A 17888-nucleotide genomic window follows, 5' to 3' on the forward strand; every position below is an offset into this window, starting at 1 on the left:
CAAGCCCTCATAGAACATAGAGATGTCGTAGAGTGCTTGACCGAGTGAGACACTAAACTGAAATTATTCGCACATGTCTATGTTCATGCAGACATGGGCACATTCCCTAGGGAGCAGCTTGAGGAATATTTGCCTTATCCGCTATTGTGGGAAGAGCAAGAATATATTGACGGACATTATGACAAGCTCTTACATGAACTCATGCGACTCATCTCTGACGAGGAGGCTGACAAACTATGCTTAACCGTGACATTTAATGAAATGCTCTGCCAGCCAAATCTCTTAGAGATAGAGAAACTAAAGCGACAATCAAAGGGTAGAAGCCAATTCGAAAAATGTTGGTTTGAAAACCGTGCTACAATGGCCGAACTTGGAGCCCAAATCATGACAGTCTCAGAGGAGCGACTGGCCAAATGGCGGTCCCAAAGAGACCCGACCTATGTGGCACCAACTTCATTTTGAGTTCTAGCTACAGTTCGAGGTATGGACCTAGCTGGAACTAGCCTAGAGAGCTCTTTGATTGATAAAGTTCTCACTGAGGAGGAGCTACATGTTTCCAGTAGACTTGGACAAGGCACCATGCTACTCCATGTTGCCAAATACTTATTATTGCTAAGTAGGCTACCATAGAAATTAGATATGTGTGCCACACTCGAGTACAATCCTGAGTTCTACAATTGGTTTTTATCCTCATGGAGTGACATGGTTTCATGAACATGTACATAGATAAACAACGTGTTTTGTGACTGTGTAAATAATACCAAAAGAAGCAAAGGCCGACACACCCCATGAGCAATGATGACCAAGTGCATGTGATACAAAACTAAGGGATTCAGGTTGGCAATGTCTTGTTTAGCTGGACATTTTCATTATGGTTGAAGCATGTGACTTGCATGTACTCTCACGCCTTTCCAAGTGAATGCAGAATGACATAGGTCAATGTCTAGAAGTGTTTAATATCCAAGTCACCACAAGACCACCAACCCCACAAAGAACCATTATGGAGGAAGTGACAGGAATACCAAGAAACAAAAGCCATGACAGAAGCGCCATTGGATAAGAACCCAAGGACACCTCTACAGAAAGCACATATTGCAACTAAGCATGGCCAAAGCATAATCATCAATTACCCCCTCCTTCTTGGCCAAACTCTATGTTCGGGCAGGAGCCACGCTCTCAACAAGGGCAAACATCTCTTCATCATCCAGGATTCAATTCGCAAGATGCTTTGCCCTTGTCCATGCACAGCTCACTCCAAGTGCTATCTCAATTGTTCGATGTCTCACATGTAACAAAGAGGTTTGCAAAATCTCAAGTGTATCTCTTCATCTCAACAATAGTTCCTCTAGCATCAAGGCTGGTGACACAATCATCTCTGTAATATCCATTCTTCATAGCCTTTGGATCCCAACATTTCTCAATCCAAATGAAAGGCTAACAGCCTCAATGTATGGCATTGATTGTATTCATTTTTTCCACTTTTAAAAAAAGGGAGAAAGAAAGAAAAGAAAAGAAAAGAAAAAAAAAGCACACACGATCACAGCACCGCTCAAATTAGGTACGTCCTTGGTCGGTTGGCTCCGTCCCTAATCCCCTAGCCCTTTGTACATCCCCCACAATTGTTCAGGGCACATCAAGGGCAGGACATACCTAGGGAGATCGCCTCGCCCATGGTTAGACCTGTCACCCTGAACCACTTGCACAATTCTTTTGCACTCCATCTCAATGCCATTACAATCAACAGTGGTAAGAAAGGCATGAAAGACAATGGAAAAGTACACCATACTTTTCAAGCACTACAAGTAGCCACTAGCTACCAGAGGCTAAGACATTAAGGAGCTCAATTATGCTACATTGTCATGACAAGACCATAATGATGTCTCAAGCAATCTTCAAGTGTACTCCCCGTCTTTATCAACAAATTTTTCCATCAACTTAGCCCCTTGCTTCACTGCCCATTGCTATACAAGGAACCAGGCCGAGAGTATTCTAACTAAGTAATATCTAAATACGCACGTGTACTCACTTAATATTCACACTATAACCTATACACGGTTTGGGTCCTCAAGTGCAGGACAATACTCCAGGCTTGCTTAGAGTTTGACATGTCTCCCAAACTAATCAAAATATGTCTTGTGCACGATAAGAAGACTTGCACTACCCCTTAGGGAGAGACCACCTGAGAGGTTTTCCAATTGCAGGTATTAAAGAATCCAACGAAAGCGCCGTGAGCTCTACATCAACACTCAACTCTAAACTCTTGTCCTTTACTTCATCATGCAAACCACCAGAGAATCCTCACAAGCAAAATCCACCATGAGCATCCCACGAGCACCAACCCCCATGCCAGCTATGAGTGGCCCTTCCCAACAACGCGTAGCTCTATCGCCACCTATAACAATCATATCACCCGCCAATTGAAACATCACAGTGCCACCAACGACCTTCATCCGCACTAGCATCAGAACTCCCCCAAGGCAAGCCACCACTGTCCCTTCCACCCACGTCTCCGCATGCTACCTTCGACGAAGAGTTCCATGGGACTGGCACTCGTGTAGGAGGGGGGTAATGTTAACCCCAACACGAAGAAAGCAAAAGGAAATAAAAAAGACACAGGGCAAAGGTGGAAAAAAGGTGGCCCGACAGAAGAAAGAAGAAAAGAAAATGCCAAAAGCGCAGGGGCAACCTTAAAAAGCCCAAGGCAAATGAAAAAGGGAAAATGTGCATTTTAAAGTACAAAGGCGCACAAGGAAAAGCACAAATCAAAACTTTTGTAAAAGAGCGTAAGTGCATCATGGTTTAATTCAAGGGGCGACGGACTCTCACCCACGGACTCTCACCCATGCAAATTGCAAATGTAGATGGGCGGTGGAAAGAAAGCTAGGTAGATAGAAGGACAATGGGAAAAAGGGCCTAGGCTATGGCCGGCCATGTAAAAAAGGGGAAAAGGGGACGACCGCCCAAAAGGGATTTAGGGTTTTGTATATAAAGTTGAAAAGTGAATGAGAAGCTCATTCTTGTGTGTGGCAAAAAAGGTGGCTCTCCTCTTCTTCTTCTTCTCCTTGTTCTTGCTTGCTTGAGCTTGTGCTTGAGAGAGAGAGCGTGAGGGTGTGAGGGAGTGAGTGTGTAAGGGTGAGGGACCGTGGGGTGGAGAAGCTCTCCATCTTCTCCTCTCTTCTTCTCTTCTCTTCTCTTCTCTTCCCTTGCTCGTGGTGATGGAGCTTGGAGCATGGAGCTTGAGGATGGAGCTTGCTTGAAGCTCGCACTTGGATCATGGAGCCACCGGAGTGTGCGGGAGAGGAGGTAACTCGAACGGCATGGAGGTGAGCTCACTACACTCGTAGATATGGATGGTGTGTCGTCTATGTGAGAGGTAGCCATTAGTGCTCGGCTTGGAACGCTTGAAACAATAAGCGGTCCGTGGGTCTTGGCGGTTGAGCGAAAGCTCCCACAATGAACTCCTCTTGCATCCGCTCTTCAAAACCTTCACGCCTGAATTTAGTGAGGAAGGACAACTTCAGGTCATCCCATGTGCCAAAAGTTCCTGCTGCTTGTCTCTCATACCACTGAAATGCCACGCCCTTGAAAGTGGCGGGGAATATTGCTAACCAATGCTTAGGGGTTCTGGCATTGTTAGCCACACATGCTTGCTACCATAAACTCTGTTACATGAAGATCAGGGTCTTCATTGTACTCTCCCTTAAAAATTGGCAATGGGACTACATTTGCTAGCCTGTGATCAATATTTCCTGGAAGAATTTGACTAGAAAGGGGACCTTGAGTCACCATGGGGACTTCTATAAAGAGTGCTTTTAGGGCATCAAAGGAGGCTTCTGCTGCGAGCTCGTTCTCACCCTTGATTCTTACATTCTCTCTTCTTACGTACCTCTGGACTCGTTCTAACACTTGCCTCTTGATTGTGTCATTCATTAGGGGCTTGGCTCCAACTAGTTTTTTAGTACTCTACAGAATAGAATCAGAGAGGGCTTCAGTCTTTGGGGAATTCTCTGGCCAACATCTCCTCTACTTCCTTCTTTTTAGCATCTCTGAATTCGGCTTTCAAACCACTACAGAGGGGGAGATATTACGTTCTGAAAGTATCAAAACTCATTCTTCTTAGGATCGTTGTTGTGCCATCATGATAATGCCAGCTTCTGAGGGTTTCAACAGTGTATATTGTGAAAAACACTTTGTCTACCAACTTTCAGTGGGTTGCTAATTGGACAAATAGAAGATTGCCAGTGCACCAAGCATCCCACATATCTTGCTGTTGAGCATCCACAAACAAATTCCAACTCTTTTCCTTCTTGTTTTTGTGAACCTCCACAGACCACGACTCCTGAAGATTCTTCACGATCTCCCACTTGATAATGTCTGAAAACTTCTCAATGAATACCAAATCTTCCATGGATAATCATTCTCTCTGCTTTTGCTCTTCAGTTTGTTCCCAAACAATTTTCCACCAAGATGCAAGTTCCTACTGCTTCAACAGGAAGAGGAAATAGTCCACCGAATAGAGCTTGCATCATGATGGTAATATGTTTCCGCCAATGTGGGATGAACTTCTTGTGAAAAGAGGCTTTGATAATAAGAATCTCCAACTCTCTTTAGTGGAAGAAAGAACTTTGCAAACATCCATTGAATTCTTCTCTTTGTGGCAATGCCATTTCCTTCATTTTCAGCATCTTCTTATGCTTGTTGATGGCAAGTTTCCCCAACCGCGCACCAAAAACATGAAGCCCCAATAGGAACACCAAGGAAAATGGGATTCTACTGCAAGAAAATCTATCTTGTAACATCAACAAGATTTTATTTCATTCTTTTCTTTGACCAAAACAAACAAAACAACAAATCTTCATGCAGCATCATAGTAGATATCTCCCACGGATTTGATAGAATCGACCATAATCTTCAACATCTTCATAGAATCCTTCAATAGAACAAGGAACATAAAAGAATACACCATTTGTGAATGGAAATCAATCACATAGTATTCATCTTCAATGTCTTCATAGTTTTCTCTCTCAATCTCTCATATACAGATACATTGTTTTGATAGAATTGACTCTCTCTCTCTCTCTCTCTCTCTCTCTCTCTCTCTCTCTCTCTCTCTCTCTCTCTCTCTAATAGTACATCATCTCCTCACTACAATACTCAATAATAACTCTCAATAATCCTTCTTAGGTTGTGGATACACCTCCCAAGAGGTATGTCTATGTTGAAGAGGCACCAAAGCCACTACAGTGTCTTTTCATATCTCACTACTATCTCTGTCACTTCAATCTGCTCTTCAATCTTCAGTAGCTACTTCTTCCATTTGTTTTAGCTCTTTTGAACTTATATTTATCCTTTCCAAAAGTTATAAAACTTTTCCAAAGTCACACATACATTCTACAGAACACTTACAGAAGATCTACAGAATAGAACAGAACAGGAACAGAGCAGAGATAGAACAGAGACAGAGGCTCTACATAAGGTTTACAGAGGGTTACAAAAGGTAATCAGAGAACATCAAATCCTCATAAATCATACTAAAAACATTCCAAACTATCAAAAACTATTTAATAAGATTTCAAAATATTTCATCCTTCATCAATCATCAATCCATGCTTCATACAGAAGAAAATCAGAACAAAACAAACGCTATACAGAAGGCATCAGAACCTTAACAGAATCTATCAGAACATCATAGAGCCTCATATTTCTACCAAGAATCGTCATGAACTTCCAAAATATAATCAGTATTATCCAAATTACTCTCAAACACTTCCATTAACAACCATACATCACTCTAAATTCATCAAAAATCAACCATTCAGACCTCAAAAACAACAAAAATCAGTCAAAATTCAGTATTTTTACACTCTCAATATAGACCTTGGTATTATTGATGTGGTCTCACTTCATTAGGGAGTTGGTAGTAGACAAGTCTCTTGAGCTTATCAAGATCTCAATTGACAAGAATCTTGTAGATCTACTCACTAAAAGTCTCTCAGTGAAACATTTTGTCTTTCTTAAGAAGATGATGGGCACAGGATGAGATGACACCTATTCCTCCCCATTTTGTACTTTTATACATTTGTACTTTGTCACTTTTTTCTCGTTCTCTCCTCACTAAGAGCGCATACATCTTTAAGTGGGAGGTTGTTGGGAGTAAAGGTGCATGTGTCTAACCACCCATGTATTCAATATACTGACAATACTCGCATGCATGTACACTACATTGATGTGGTGGGCGCCCATCACTATCACTTCATTCTTTATTCTTTCAATGACAATTGAATAATGAAAGGCCAATCACACATTGTGACTATTAGAGTTCCCACATATGCTCTCTCTCTCTCTCTCTCTCTCTCTCTCTCTCTCTCTCTCTCTCTATGTGCCATAGCTCTCACTTTGGTCTTGCTTCTGCTTGTGTGCTTCCACTCAGGCTCTACCTTTCATAAGGATACCAATTGCTCTTTTTCCAATCTACTTCAAGCATAAGAGGTGATTATGGTGGTGCTTCTAAGATTTGGGTGGGGTGGGTTCTTTAATAATGGCTATTTCAATCATCTTTAGTTCTAGTCTATGGAGAGTCTCATTTCCCTGAGCTTTTGCATATATTCTTCCTTTGTCATACTATACTCTCACTGGGGAAGTGTCACCTCCAAAGTGTGTATGAGTGTCTGTATAATGAGTTGCATTCTCTTCTTGAGGTTGTCCATTGTGTCATCCTCACATGGTTGCCATACCTCAAGTAATATTTTGATTGAAAATAGAAAAGAGATAAAAGAGATGAAGAAACCAAGAGCATACATGTAAAACAATGGAGACTGAAGCATATAAAGAGACAAGGCTGAATCTTCTTCGTCTTTCACAAAAAGGAACTAAATCTACAACATGATAAAAGACTTATATGAAAGTATCACAATATATGTACATGCGGTCATTAAGTGCGAACTTGCTAAGAAAAGAAGAGGTGGCACAATGAATGTATCATGATCAAGGGTGGACTATGTGGATATAGTCCCAGCTATAGAATCACTAGCGTATTTTCATGTTGGTCACCTAGCATGCCAGAGTAATATATTGTCACATCACCAAGGTGTGTAGTGGATGCTGCTCAAGTAGAGCTCAATATCTCAACACTCCTCCTCGAGCTTAGCATGCACTTATAAACTCCAAGCATAGTCTTGAAGCATTGAAGCTTCTCAACTTTGAATGCCTTGATAAAAATGTCAATAGCTTGATCCTCTATGTTGATGTAAACCAAGTTGATATCACCTACCAGAGCCCACTCTAGAATGATATGGTAATGAATCTCTATGTGTTTGGTATGTGCATGATACACTGGGTTCTTGGCCAATTGAATGCTACCAAGATTATCATACTAGATGATAATCTTATTCTCTCTAGTGCAATGCCTTGAGCCTAAATGTCACCTATTATGTGCTCACATTGAGTTGGTTCTTGTTCTCCAACTAAGCTTTTCATAGGGCTTTAGTTGTTGCAATGTTTTTACTAGGTGCTTTCATTGTTTGGAGCTTCTGATATGTGGTAGCAAGTCTTCTCACAATCTCTTCTATCTCTTGTTGCAATCTCCTGATTTCCTCTTGCACCTTCAAGGGTCCCTACTCTAGAGTTTCGATGCAAGTGGATGACATCTCCTGCATTGCTATGCCTTGTGGTTGTTGTGCTGATGGTTTTGCTTCTAAATGTGATCCTTTGGTGACATCTTATATTATGGCTATTAGTACCCCACTGAATCCTACAAGAGTGTCCTTGGTTGTTGCCTTTCTCCTATCAACCTCTCTACTTGCTGCCAACATGCACCCTAATTTCTCAGACTCTTGTGCAGCAAAGCTCAATGCATTTGTGTATAATGGATGGTTTTTATTATGTAGTCATTTAGGTTTTTATTATCCATTGCTCGAGCAATCACACTTTTTAGCATTGCGATGTGGATTCTTCTCATCAAGGAGTTATATCTATTTCAGGAAAATAGGGCATGTATCATTATAGCTTGAACCTTAATTGAGGAATCCAAGATATCCTCTAGATTGATGCCATCATTGAAGACCTTATGCTTGTCCATCGCTAGCATTGCGTAGACATCAAGCTTGGTCACTTCTCCTGCTTATTTGGTAGGTCCAAAGCTTTGTTCACTACCATTGGATTAAGAGGGGTCTCCACTTGTTCTCAAACATGGTTGTTGCTCCTTGTAAATTAATCCATTATGCTTGTCAGGATTGTAATTTGTCAAAAATTCTATGCACTAATCGTAATTTATCTCCCCTTCAAGTTTCTCCATGTACTTAGGTAATTCACACTAGTCTACTAATTCCTTGGTATCCGGATTTCTCAAGAAGTACTAAATTTATTAAGAATGAAAACTATATGTACAACTTGTTAAGAAAAACCAAAGCTTCACACCTTGTATAAATACAAAGAAATTTGAAATATTTGCCTTAAGGCTTCGTGTCTCACCCAAAGAAATGTTTGCATATCAAAAAAGTCAAAAAAAAATTTGAGAAGTGTTCAAAAATGTATTCCTAGCCAATCATCATATGTCAGGATGTTACAATCAGCACCTTCATTGATTTAGACAATAATATTGTGAGATGTCTTTGCATTTAGGGTGATACTCAAATAAGCCACAGGTATAGAGCTTTCATCCTCAAGGTTGACTTTGGTATAGCAATGGGTGCATAGTTCATCACAATCTGTCAATAATATCGTGTGTGTTTGAGGAAGCATTGAGCTCCCTAGTAGTTCTAATTGTTTGTATAGCAATGGGTGCATAGTTCATCACAATGTGTCAATAATATCCTGTGTGTTTGAGGAAGCATTGAGCTCCCTAGTAGTTTGTTGGCAGTGGTAGACCAACAATGACTCAAATTTTGGAAATGTTAGTAGTAATGCCATTCTTCAAAACCACATTCCCTAGGATGCATTCGTGTTTTACATATGATTGGCACTTTAAAGAGTGTTCAAGGAGAGACCATACTACTACAACATTTGAAGATTGCTCAAAGTTTTTCAAGATGTTTAGCCCAACTAGTATGGGCACAAAGATCATCTACGAATACTTCCTGAACCATTTGTGAAGCATGTCTTTGAATATTGTGCACATTAGCCATTGGAAAGTGGTAAGAGCGTTCGTCACCATTCATTATACACAGAAATACACCCCATTCAGTGGCGAATACGTTTTATACCCATCATCTGGATGGACTTACACTTGATTATAGCCCGAGAATCCATCAAGGAAGCTATAAGCTTCCTTTCTTGTAACTCTCTCCAGCATGTGCTCAATGTATATAGCAATGGATATTTATCTCTCTTTGTTGCTTTCTTTACTTTCTTGTAATTCACAAACACTTGAACTTTTTCATTTTTCTTCAGATGTCTACTTGGAGTGATTGTGGCACACATACTCGTCCTCATTGTTTGAGAAGGGAAAATTGACTGTAGATAGTATATGCATCCAATCTAGTTCGTCGTCAAGGCAAGGGATGTACTTTGTTAGAGGTCCATAATTGGGCATAGTCTTCATATCCCCTCTAAGCAATGCAAAGATAGCGTCCAAGTCTACATGTGAAGTCTTTCAAGTGTCCATCTCTATTCTAACTACTTCTAAGAGGTTTCCAAATAACATCAACCCATCGCCCCAAACCTTGATTACTCATGCATTGCACATCCATGGACGTCCCAATAGGATATCATAGTCTACCCCTTTCATGACTATGAAGTTCATAGAGAATTGGATCCTTGCAATCTTAGGCGACCAATCCTTCAACACTCTAAATGGTTGGCTTTTGTCCTATTAGCTAATGTGACATTAAATTGTGCCATTTCTATCTGTGAACAACCCTAGGCCTGCAAGATCACAAAACTTAGAAGACTAACCCTTGCTCCTGTATCAACAATTCCCTTTTGTATTGCATCCCCTAGCACAACGACAAGTAGGACTATGTGCATTTCTATTTCCTTCCAAAAAGCATTAACTTATAGGGTCCTTGACATGAGGTTTAGAGTTAGGCTTGGTATGTGTGTTTTTGTGTCATGGAATCCTAGGTTGGCAAGGTGATTGCCTCTACTTGATTATGTCCTTCAATCCATATTTTTAGAGCTTTCCATACTCATGCGTCATCTTGGTTCGACCTCCTCATAGCGTTGTTGCGAGTGGTTGTGAGTAGGCTGCCTTATCATAGCAGTCTCATTCTACCCTTGTGATGAAGTTTGCAATGACATATTATCCCTTATAACCATGCATGCAAGAGAACCAGGTAGAGTCACACTCAAGAGTTGATTGATATTGTCCCCAATGACAAGTTCTGCCTCCTTTAGGTGTGCCTATGCCTCTTTTACCCAATCCCTAACCTTATTCACAATCTAGTTGTTGTTCAAGACTAGGATACTCTCCAACTTGTGCACTTCCTTTATTTTTCATTTTTGGAGAAAATGTTTTGGCTTCTACATCGGTAACATGCTATCCTTTGGTAAGTGTGGTGGCATTATCTGTCTTGAAGTTTGTCTTCAAATTTTTTCTTCCTCCTTTTTTGGTTTTTCTTTCCTCTGGACATTGCATTCAAGTTGTTATGTCTAGATAAGGAAATGCTAGCTTGTTTGGCTTAATTTCATGTCATGATGTTTAATAGAATTGGGGCGGCATCATCATCTAGTGTTTCAGTGTTGAAGAGTTCTACCGACATAGATGGCATGATTATGGAGCTAGTGGAAGGTTTCGGCTTAGGATACCCATCATATAAGTGTGTGATGTCACATTCAGGGCACCTCAAATCCGTTTTATCCTTGTTAGCTTTTGCTTTCTCAAGACATCATGATGAAATATGTCCTAGATGACTGCATGTCCAATAGGTGAGTGGCTCTTGGCCTTGACTTCCTCCTAGACCTCTACCTCATCCCCTACACAAAGCCTAATCGGCATTAATCTATAATCCATCAAGATTGGGTTACCCTCTTTGTCATAGGTGATGTAAGGGTTCACATATGTCTCCTCATCCAATGGCTCTTCCACAAAGTGCAATGGGGGCTCACTCATATTTATGAGTTATGATGGGCCCACGTAGTCTAGGTATTCTTATCAAATTAATATCAACCCTAGGGACTATTGGTCTCTACTCATTAGGTGCTAGCAAGGCTAGTGGAGCTCCTCTCCCAAAATTAAATTGCATATTCCCAAGATTGCAAGGCCCTCTTATCCAGTGAGTTGTGAGCTTGTAGTTGCAAACCCAAGTGCAAGGTCTTTGCTTAATGTAAGCCAATCAAGTTGCATTTCAATGCATTCTGTACCTCAACACTATGAATTTTCATTAGAGATGTGTTCCCTTGATCGTCGCATGAGTTTGGGGAGGGTAACTAGGGTGGCCTTCTTGTGGGCTCTTGGGAGGATCTAGTAGCATGTAGCTTGAGGCACACAAGTCAAGGATTAGCCCCCAAGTTCAAGTATTTGGCTCACTTATCCGTTAAGTTTGTCTTAAAGGAATTATTCGGCCGGACAGCCCCTTCCACATTTGGTTTGATGCAATAATGAGGGTTCATCAATTCAGACTAACAGCAACTCGGATGGCGCCAATTGATGGGTGAAACTTGAAAGGCTCAATTGAGCTGAGCCTTAATTTAGAGGGCCAATAAGTAATGTCAAATTTCAATTTGGATCACGGAATGCCGCCAAATTCAAAGGCTAAATGCCGTGCCTGCTTTCGATTCGGACAAAGGCTTAATGCCTTGATGGTGTTTGGGCGGCCACCACAAAAAGCATTCAGTCTGAGGAAGTACATGAGTGAGGCTTTAATGGCTATCGGTATTCGGACGGATTTGGACAAAGGCCTTACTGGCATTCGGGCGGACATCAATTCGCCAAGGTGCCTTGATCTTGGCCATTCGGATGCATCGAGGCATGGCATTCGAATAGCCCAGTGTTCCCCAAAAACATTTTTTTATAGGCGATGCAAAAACCTTTAGACTCGTGAAAATGTAGTTTTTTCTTAATATTTATAATTCACAAATTTATTACTTAAAAGTTTAATGTATTTTACATTCAAGCTCATAATCTAACTATCAACAACCTTGACACACCAAATAATCTTGCATAATTTGCAAGATAGAGCTTATCATCATAAAATGAGGTCTTTTTGTATTATAGTTGGCATTCTCAATGACAGACATGGATCCAAGATAATAGAGAGAGAATGAATGAATCATACAAGGTAGCCGTGTTTTTGTATTATAGTTGGCATCTTTACTATTAGTTAAGGGGAGGTGGGGTGGGTGCCACGTGGCAACCCCCAACCTCCCACAAAGAAACGGGGAGGTGGGTGCCACGCGTCCAGCACCCGCCCTCGCCGCAAAAATCGTGCCCGCCCACAAAGCGCCGGGGCGAGTCTAGGCACGGAGCGTCTAGTTCTCAATGACGAATAGGGATCCAAGATAATAGAGAGAGAGCAAATGAATCATACAAGGTAGCTTTGTTCGTACTACAAAAAGAAGCTAGCTGGTACTACATTGAAGCTATATCAAGTGCATGCTAGAAGTTTAACTATTGTCTTTTGACATTGGATAAGTCACATAGTCCGCATGTAAATTTTCTTATACAAAGTAAGATATGCAAATGTCCTAAAATTCCATGTTAGGAGTCATCTTCAAGCAAAAAAGCATCACTTGCACATAAAAAAGAGAGGTTACATGACCTTCAGAACAACTTTTAAATATCTCAAAAACGTATAAAGAGAATGGTAAGACTCAACTCCTTAAGCACGAGATGAAGAAGCCAATTGGTGAGCAAGTCCACACATGCAAAATACATAATTTGAAAGCTCAAACATAAGTAATAGTTACATAAGTATACTTAAAAATAACATGAATGTAAATATAACAAAATATAAAACATTAAAAACCTTACAAATTAAGGTTGAGGAGCACCATAAATATGCCTTGATGTTTTGCAAATTTTCCATGCTTCAATTGCTTTGTAAAGTTCATTTCTAGTACAGTACCGCCCTCAATAGAAATCATCATTAAAGCTTCCATATGAGCTATATCTAGCTTATTTTTATCGCATGTCTTGATTAGGTTTTGAATGGAAAAGTCTCTTTCACAAATGGCAGTGCTTGAACACTGCAATAATGCAATTTGACTAAGCTTTAATAAGTTTTGATACTTCTCGCATAACACTGGATTGAAGCTAAGTATCTTTTAAAGCTAGGTTTTTCCAATCCAAGGAACCTTGAACTTTGAAAATTTGAAATTCCCTCCTCAAGCTCATACCATCAATCACACCTTCGTATACATGATTATCAATTGTTTAAGGAGATGCATAAAACTCAATCAAGGCATTCACTTCTTTAATCCCATATATCTTTAAAAGTTGTCCAACAGGGAAGGAAGAGGGACATAATATGTTTAAGTTCTCCCGGATGGAGTTGTCTTCAAACCTCTCTCTCAAAGCACCCAACAATTGAGAGCAATACTCTTTTTGAAAATTAAGAGCAATATGCAAATCGGTCCCTATCGCATATCTTTGTAGCTTCACACCATGAAAACAATCACCTTTTATAGATGACCTCAAAGATGCCAAGCAACCAGTCTTAGAGCCATAATCAAGAATAATAGGATATCCTTTGCTATCATGATTCCAAGCATTAACATCCACAATTGGATCAATAATAAACTCTAACTTAATGGCCCCAATAGCAATATTAATAATACTAAGAATGGTTGTGACATCCACAAAATCACTCTGAAATGTGTAGCTCAAATGTGATAATGTTCCAACACAGTAGTAAGAAAATGCACGTTGTAAACAAACTCAAAGCATGATACCTACTCATAAAGAGATGGATTTTGAACACACAAAATTTCAAAAGTGGCTCAAAAACCTTGCAAATGGTTTGAAGAACTTTTTGTTGGCTTAGCCATCTGATCTTATGAATGTTCTTTATATGAAGTGTAGAACAATCAAACTCTTGCTCTAATTGTTCTAACATTTTTATACGTGAAGGACTTCATTTTATGAAGGTACCAATTTCATTAAGAATCATATCTACTTTGCATGCATAATCACTTCCCCTCATTACATCACCTTCACATAGATGCACTTGATGTGCAACACAATGGATTGAAGTAAGAAATGGACTACCTTTCTTTAACATAGTAGCAAGGCCATTTTCTTTTCCCACCATTACTGATGCACCATCTGATCCAAAACTAACCATATTTGATGCATCAACTCCGTGTTTTACAAAAAATTATGAAAGCAATGCATATAATCCTTTTACTGACTTGTCATATACTTCTAGCAAACCAAGAAAAGAAACATGTGGCTCATGTCTCCACATGTAGCTAACATACACAATCATATGCGAAGTAGCTGAGATATCTGTAGACTCATCTACATATAGCCCAAAGAAAGAAGATTGCTTTACCTTGTCAACAATAGTATTTTTCATAGAGTCAGCAATAAAAGACACAGATATGGTTGCAGCCTTCTTGTTGTTATACATGCATTCTAGAAGATTTTCAGCACCACAACAATGCAATAGTTCCAATTGTGGAGAAAATTTTAAAAAATACATATTATGCTTTGCAATGAAATAAGCTACTCTAAATAGACATAGCACACTATCATCAGCATTATCTTGTTATCTTTGTAACCCATTTTCGAATGCCTTTTGATTGTGTCCTTGCACGTAAGTTGCAAACTTATGTGCCTCGAAGTCTATATGCTGCTTTGTTGCACTAAGTTGAATATAAATGGACCCGATAGTGCCATACTCACTTTTACACTTCTTATGGTTTTTTGCATATGTTACACACACTCTTCCTAGTGATTTATCGAAACATGCCCACTCAAAGAGAACTGCCCAAGAATCATTCCATGTATGCCTTGCCTTTTTAATACAAATTGCCTCTTCCTCACCCACATTTTCTACAATATATGCATCTACCTCCGAAGTACCACCATTTCTTTCAACATTTGAGTGCTTATAGTCTTCTACTTTCATTGATGTAAAGCTTGGTATAGTTAAGAGTGATGTTTGCCTTTGCTTGTTTTTTTGCTGAGTATCTTTTATTTTTTGCAATTAAACAAAAGAAAATTAAGATTGCTATTATTTTTATTTCAAATGTTTATCCCATCAATATTAAGGCCTCCTCATAAGATCATTCGAGACCGTTGCAAAGATTAATTGATAATTAGGAACATTTTCATCCATCCATGCCCCCAATGGAATCAGCAATGCTTTCAAGAAAAAGATTGTGTATGATGGGTAGTTCCAACTTTTCTTGTATTCAAGCAATTCATTGTGCAAAATTCATGGTGATAAGTGGTGCAAGGCCACACACACACACACACACAAACGCATTTTCACTTTGTGAATCTCAAATTTAGTTTGGAACCATTCTGCTCTAATTTTGGATCATGAGATTTTAAGACTCCAAATTCATGTGTAATACCCCCCCCCCCCCCCCTCCTCGCATAGGAAACCCCTTTCCCCCTATAGTTTTTACTAAAATTATCACAAATTTTGTTATCTCCTCCCCCCATGTCAACTTCGAACAAGTGGCAGGGGGGAAGAAGAGGAGATGATGACGATAATGATGATGATGTTGATGGGGGGGAGGCTACTGGCTTCCTTGACCAGTCTGCAGCCTAAAAGGGAGGATGAGAAGCCTGTTGCCATGCACCACGATAACGAGTGGTGGGTGGATTGGGACACCACTACCGCCACCACTCCAGTTCCTCCCCACCTCCCCCCGTTATAAACCCCCCGCCCCCCCATCAAAAGAGAGAAGGACACCTTGGCACGCTGACACACACACACACACACACACACACACAGAGAACCTTCTAGAAGGATTTTTCTTTTTTCCCCTCCTTAGAGGGTGACCAGACGCACCTTCCCATTTCCTTTTTCCCACAAGCTTATTCCCTACCAATGCGAGCTTATTTTCCCCTCCCAATCGCCCCTCTATTTGAGCAAGAGGCTACTGAAGTTCCTGCGGGATTTTCCCCAAAAAGAAAGGAAGATCAAGAATGACCTCCAAGCGGAGAATATCACATGCGGGTGGCAATCCCACAACCAACAACAAAGCTTTGGGTGAGGGCATCACTATCAACAATCCAACTACAGTACTTGACATAAGTAATATATTTCCAAATTGATAGATGCTTGCTTTAATTCCTGCATGATATACGTTAGGTCCCGAACTATACTACATGAGAATAGTTTATAGAAAATGATAACTTTGTCTCAAATATTCGAAAGATTGAGTTTTCAAAATGCATGTATCAGGAGAAGTTAATCGCATCTAGATGCTATGCAACAAATTCATACATTGCATGAAAAGCATATAAGGTTGTCGACTCCCTCTTCTTGCAAATTAGCAGTTATGTTTTTGCCACATTGAAGGTATATGTTGCAGCTTGCACACTTGATGGATTGCATGGTAGGCAACCTAGTCTAAAAGAAATTCATCTTAGAAACTCTAGGCCTTGGCCCAAGCTCTTGCTAATATCACAAACTGATAACTCATGATAGATTGGGATCTTAATGATGTGCATAGTTAGTACAAGTGAAGATCCTAAGGATTAAAACTAAGATGCCTTGAGATCTGTCTGATAACTATTATGTTTATCAATCCAACTCGGGCTAGGCTAGGTACAAACAACAACTCCAAGCCTCAAAGGCAAGTGGAAAGCCCAAGGATCAGGAAACCCTAAGTCGAAGGAAGACTGATACTTTTATACTTGTTGGTTGGGTTGTCGATCAATGTAAGTGATTAATAGAACTTACATCTTGTATAGTTGTATGAGACCTTCACATATGCCTTAGCCGAATGGAGTGTTGAGTAAAATTTTGGGATAGTATCGCTCTTAGATTGCAAGGGGGTGCGAAAATATGCAAATGGAAATGTTATCGTGTCTATTCTTGCATTGTTTGGAACAATACAATTGGTTTTGTTGGTTGATCAAACAACATCCTAAATGCTTTTACATTCAACTGATTATTGGATTGTCATCTGGATGATTATTCTAAGTGCTTGTGATTGATGGTAAATTCATAGCAAGGGTCTGTGATGACAAATTGCCATGGGGATAAAGGAATCTTTTGTGGAAGGTGATATTAGGACTTACTGCCTTGAATGTGCTTGATTCTTAAATGAATTAATTAAGGAAATGTTCTTTGCATGGGTGGATCACCTCCATGATTGCATCATAGATTAACCCAAAAAAGGCACAGCTTGATTTATGGGCCGAAGGTCGAGTGGTGAAAAGGCCAACCACGAGAATAACGTTTTACTCCTAGGTAGCATGGGGGTCAAGTGGAGCTCTAGACACCCCTTGCCAAGTCCAGAATGGAGTTGAAGACCTCTATGACCCCAACATCTGTGGCATTGGAAGATCCTATTCTAGATAAAGGATGGAAATTGTGGTGTCATGTGATTTGGACCAGTTACTTCTACAGGGCAGAAGGGACATATAATTTCTCTTGTATGGGCAAGAGACAAAGGTTAACTTGAAGATAAGTTAAGAAACTTGTTTGAACTTGTTTGTCAAAGGATTGATTGCTCTGTATTCGTGTCTTTGATGTAAATTACGCAAACAAACCCTATTCCCTAAAATGCTTAATTAAGGAAGCTAATTTTAAATGTCACACATAGATGTGGTAGGACCTAATTAAATAACTAAAGAACACCTATTGAGGGAAGCGGGTAGGCGAAACCCCCAACAGATCATCCAAGAACTTAAATCGGGCAATTGTGACAAAGATTATCCCTAAGATCAAGATAAGAGATGCCACATATGTGGAGAGATAGGGCACATCGGTAAGAGATGTCCCAACCGTTGATGCTTCCCCCATAATGAGCTAGGCACATCCAAG

Source organism: Lygodium microphyllum, chromosome 3 (assembly GCF_053477565.2).
Source record: "Lygodium microphyllum isolate KBCC chromosome 3, Lygodium_microphyllum_v1.1.10, whole genome shotgun sequence".
NCBI classification, from domain to species: Eukaryota; Viridiplantae; Streptophyta; class Polypodiopsida; order Schizaeales; family Lygodiaceae; genus Lygodium; species Lygodium microphyllum.